Below are 6,034 nucleotides of genomic sequence, written 5' to 3' on the forward strand. Positions count from 1 at the left end.
GTCTCACTTGCCCTACCTAATCATGGCATGACCAATCATTACTTTATTGTCTTCTTCTCATCCCAAACCTATATCTGACCCAGCTTAAAGTCATCCTTATTTCCAATAGCATTTAAACATTGTTTTCCATCTTATCTCAACAACTATGGCATTATTTTCTAAAGAGCTTTTAGATTCTGGCATGAAAAATAAATTGAATAAATTAATATTTTCTATGGATATGATTCAGTGTGCTTCATCAACCATTTGGTTGCATTTTCCTACAACATCTCTGTTAGGTGGGTTGAGTTGAAAAAGCATGCTTGCTCCTGCTTGCTTTCATGCCTAAGTGAAGCCTAGAATTCATAATATCCTAGTTTCTAGGCCAGCACCTTAGCCATTACACTCAACTATATACCTGGTTTCTACAGAGGCATCTGACTCTTAGCAATTACTGGCATTTCCCTTACATGGGCATCTTATAAATTCAGGTGCAGCATTCTTGTGATTGATGCTTGTGAGATGCAGCCAGCATCTATTAGTTGAGCAACTTGAGATGGAGCCAATGCCACTTTATGGCATATAAAGTCCCTCATCCCACCATTAAGGAGAATGATTATTTTTTTCTGCAACTAAGTAATGCTTGGTGAGATGGTAAATAAAGTCTCAGGAACCCACCAATCTTTTCTTTATTAACCTGACCCTCAAAGGAAACAGAAAGTATCATTTGTCTTCTTTGTTACTGTTGTATTGTAAGGATCAACAACTGGACAACACATTGTTATACCAGATTTTTTTTTCCTGCTAGCTCAGAAATAGTTGGATAGTACTTTAACTGCAGTCTAAGAACAGCAGGCTAGGGAACAGCTTTTACCACACAGCAGTTTCCTTGCTGAGCTCCTCAGTTCGTTTGTCCCCACACATATGCTGATACTTCCCTTGATCATATATGATGTATTTTGTATAATTCTCTGTGCATTTGTACTTATATTCAATGTGTCCATAAACATTTTGTACAGTTGTATATGTTCATGTATGTGCAGTCACACTTATCCTTGTGTGCTTGTATACATACATTTTGTTGTGTTTTCCATTGACATATTCATAAATGCCTTGCATATTTGCATACATATATTGATATTTTACTGTTATTTTGCACTTCTGGTTGGATGCTAACTGCATTTCATTGCCTGTATCCATGGCAATGACCATAAAGTTGAATCTAATCTAATCTAATCTAATTTGACTGTGAGGAATGGTCCTTTATTTAAGGCAGGCTGGAGAATAGCTGGCTGGAGAATTCTGGGAGTTGAAGTCTACAAGTCTTAAAGTTACCAGGTTTGGAGACCTCTGATTTAAGGGATAGCCAGTCAGGATATGTAAATAGCAGAAAGTTTTTTTAAAAAAATTAAAGCACTCTGCCTTTCTGTAACCTTTTGAAGTGATAAATAACAAGATTTTGTGGTCTTAGTCATTTTGGAGGGAACCCAATTTTGCCTTGGAAAATCAGAAAAACCCTCTGAAACAGCCCAGTTAGACTTAGAATTGGTTGAAGCTAGTGCACATTCATACTTAGCATAGAGCACACTGGACATGTGCATAAACACCATGAACTGCATGAGTCAGTGCTACTCTCAGACTGCCATCTTATAACCATTTTCATGAGTATAAGCCAGAGATGAACCGGTAGCAGAAATTTTGAGTAGTTCGGAGAACCGGCAAATACTACCTGACTGGCCCCCACCCCATCTATTCTCTGTCTCCCAAGTCCCAGCTGATCGGGTGGGTCTTCTTTTGTTGCCCCGCACAGGAGAATGGAGCTGGAAAGCAGGTTAGTGGGGTGGGGAGGGAATGGGGATTTTGCAGTAACCTTCCCCTGCCATGCCCACCAAGCCACGCCCACAGAACCGATAGTAAAAAAAATGTGAATCCCACCACTGATATAAGCCCAAATGATTTAGGTTTCTTCTGAAAAATATGCATGGAATTGATCTGTTTATGTGTTAATGGACAGAAACTATTGGCAAATACATACACATGTTCAGACAACATTCCTAGCTTGAGTTGTACAAGAAAACTCCCTATGGGCTCCTACCTTAAATTTATCAAAAGAAAAAAAACTTTACTGCATGGCTCCATATTCAAGTTTGGGCTAATCTGATAATTGTTAGTTATTAGAGACTGCTAACAATACCATATGCAAATGCACATTTGTACTAGCTAATTGTATTACATCCATTTTCTTAAAGAGTTATCTGATACAATATTCTTTTATAATGATCTCCTGATACCTCACCAAAGAACTGATCTTTGAACTGTCAGGAAATAAAGAGAAGGAGGGTTAGCCCCAAGGAACAATCAAGTCAGATAATTAGGGCTATATTGGCACCTACGGAGCATTCACCCATGTGAAATTTAAAAATGTATAATTGTTGGGCCCTAAGGACCAATCCAGATTCTATATGCAAATACTTAAGAAAAGAATGCTTTTCCAGGGCAGCTAATGTGGAGTTGAAACATCTGTGGGGTGGAGGGAGGGAGGGAGAATTAAGTGTTCAACAGAGTGATACCACAAGGGGGAAAACTGTCTGTTTCTAGTTGTCTTGGCATACAATGTCCTATGGTGCTATCCTGAGGGAAGGAGTTGAAACAGTTTATGTTAGGATGTGAGAGTCTCCAGATATCTTTTCAACCTTCCTTCTGATCTAATTCTGAAAATTAAGTATTTTTCCACATTATCTAACATCCTGTCTCCAAAACAGCTTTTCCCAATAAAAGATAACTTTTATTTTAGAATTTGTTTAGATTTTTTTTATCCATCCTTTATTTGATTTTTTTATAAATAACTCAAGGTGGCAAACATACCTAATATTCTTTTTCTCCTCCTATTTCCCCAAAACAGCTATTGGGTGAGATGAGTTGGGCTGAGAGAGAATGACTGACTCAAATCACCCACCTGGCTTTTATGCCTAAAGTGTGACTAGAAGTCACAGTTTACTGGTTTCTAGCCTAGTGCCTTAACCCCTAGATCAAACTGGCTCTAAAAAAATATTTATTCAATGTGTATGCTTCCCAATCTTAAAAGGCTCTGGGCAGTTATCAAACTCCTTATAAAACAATGCATCAACAAATGAGCAGAAAAATCTAACAAAAATGCATATAAAAGAAAATAATGGATACATTCATAAACATATTTTAGGACATAAAACATATATAATGTGTGTAATTTGGTTAGCTCTCAGCAAAACAACAATCTATTCCTAGTGGGGTGACCAAAATAAATTTAAGTCTATTTAGATTTGAGCTTGCTTCTTGGCATCTTCATATGCATGTAATTTTCTTGGCAACAGTAGAGAAATGTCTTGCTAATACTTGCTTCTGTGATTTTTTTTCAACTGCCCATCTTAGTTTATAACCTAGGAATTTCCTTGGTCCCTCATCCAAGTATTAACCAGGACCAATTCTGCTTAACTTTTAAGATCAGTCAAGGTCATCTGGGGTAAACCAAATACAATCGACCAGATCAAATACCCAAAGGTGTCTTTTATGCCATCTTTGATAAGCAACTTTGGAATTACGAAGGAAAGGTGTACATTTCTCTACTGATATTTTGATGCAGACTTAGGACTAACGGTTTCTAATTATAGTATAAGCTCCCCAGAACCACTTTGGAACTAAAATAGGACTTTCTTTGTTTGTTTGTTTTTCTTTGTTAGCCACCCAGAGTCACCATGGCAAGATGGACAACCATGTAAACCAAAATAAATAAAATGATAGAAGGAAAAGTTTAAAGATTAAACCTTATTTGAATACACTTATAAAATGCCTCAGATTTCCTCAACTTGAAATGTCCAATTGTCTTAGAGGAATTGTACAGTATACCATTCTTCCATTCTGCTACAAACACTTTGGTTTTTACTCCATTTTTCCTTGAAAGATTGCAAATTATAGCTTTAATAAACATGCTAAATCTTTTCAAATAAAAAATAAATATATAAATAAATATATAAAGTAAAAGATTAGAGGAAGATATTAAAAGCTTTCAAACAATTCAGGGTATATTAGAGCACAACAGGTACTATAAGTCTAAAAAATTATTTTTGGTCTATTAGTAGCTTTATAGAATGAGCCATAATCCAATTCTGTTCAGAACTGTTTGCATCCCTTTTCTAAACTAAGTTATATTTCCAAACTTCTTAATGTCATAAAAAAGGTCAGCAACTTTTAATTCATTTGGAACTATAAGTAACTGAAGCTCCAACTTTCCAAAAGAACTGCTATCTTTATGAACTCGGGATTCAATAAAATGTTTTGCTTTTTCCTACACTAGTAGATTATCAAATTACATAGCCTAAGGATCAAAAACGAGGACAAAGATTATTTTTTTATTGCTTTAATCATGTCATCTTTAACTGCCTTGTACTTCTTGGCTTTAAAACACTATTAAAGAGACATTTTATCTTTTCAAAGCAGTTCCCAGTCTTGTTCCTGAATGAATTAATGTTTCATAAATCCCTGAACATCACTTCCAGAAAAATATTTCTTCTGAAGAAACAAACAACCAAATAAATAAAAATAAATAAATAAAGGTTGTGGGCCTGGAAGCAGGAGCTGATGGGGTGGGGGGAGAGAGAAAATGATATTCTGTAGGGATGTATGCACCTTGCTAAATGTTACATATTGATTCTTTGAAGCAACAGTTGTATATCTAACAATATTGTTGGTTTCTAGCCTGGTGCCTTATAACCCCAATCCAAACTGGCTCTAAAAGTTTATTTACTGTATGTGTATGCTGCCCAATCTCAAAAGGGTCTGGGGCAGAGGTGGTATTCAGCCAGTTTTGAGTAGTTTCAAAGAACCGGTAAATACTACCTCTGGTTGGCCCCGCTCCCATCTATTCTCTGCCTCCTGAGTCCCAGCTGATCAGCTGGGTCTTCTTTTGTTGCCCTGCAGAGAACAGAGCTGGAAAGCAGGTTAGTGGGGTGGGGAGGGAATGAGGATTTTGCAGTACATCCTTCCCCTGGAGTGGGATGGAAATGGAGATTTTACAGTATCCTTCCCCTGTCATGCCCACTAAGCCATGCCCACAGATCCGGTAGTAAAAAAAAAAATTGAATACTACCACTGCTCTGGGCAGATATCAACTTTCAAAGCACCATCAAAGAGACATTTTATCTTCTAAAAGCAGTTTTCAGTCTTTTTCCTGAATCTTTCATTCAGAGCATTTATTTTAAAAAAGTGAACAGGCACTTTGGGACACAGTATTTATCTTGTGCCTACTACATCCAGCTTTCAAGAAAATTGTGAATGCTCAAAATTTCATCATATAATCTCTTGCCAACAGCTTCTTCCTCTTCATATATTGTATATATGTGCTTTGGACATATTAACTCCAACTTGAAATTGTTAATAGGTTTCTTACAACTAAAGCAGAAAACAGTCAAGAAATCTTCATTAATAAGCCATGTGTTGATAATGTCAGCACAGGATTTGGTGACTTCGAAACTGAATATTTCCTTGCATTTATCTGAGAGGAAAATAGCATTGGATAAAAGAAGATTCCCCCCAAAATGCAGAATAGACAGAAAAAAATGAACAGATAAAAATTCTGTGGGCAGCTCTATTTCTCTATCTTGCCAACTTCAAGGATCAACAGGGCATATGATAATTCAGCTTTTGCCTCATATGAAAAAAAATACAAAATTTCTGCAGTAATTTTTTTTATATTTAGCATATTTGGATAATCTATTATCCCAAGCAAGCTTATTTTTAATATGAAGAAAAGCAGTCAAATTTTGGGTACATTCTAATATTTGAGCAAAATTATCAGTGATACATAAAATCTGAGCAAGTTTAACTTAAGATATATACACCGCCTTTTCCAATTACTTACTGATGTCCCTGATAAAATATGTAAAAGTTGCCTATGACAAGCTTTACTTGATTATTTACTTGATTATCCAGAATAGCTTTTTTAACTTTAGCAGTAGCATAAAAACAGGTTGCTGTCTGACATTAACTTGTCTTAATTTTTGCAGTGATCTAATATTTATAT

The sequence above is a fragment of the Pseudonaja textilis genome, chromosome 1 (assembly GCF_049901715.1).
Source record: "Pseudonaja textilis isolate UNSWEBS1 chromosome 1, rPseTex1.2, whole genome shotgun sequence".
Lineage (NCBI taxonomy): Eukaryota > Metazoa > Chordata > Lepidosauria > Squamata > Elapidae > Pseudonaja > Pseudonaja textilis.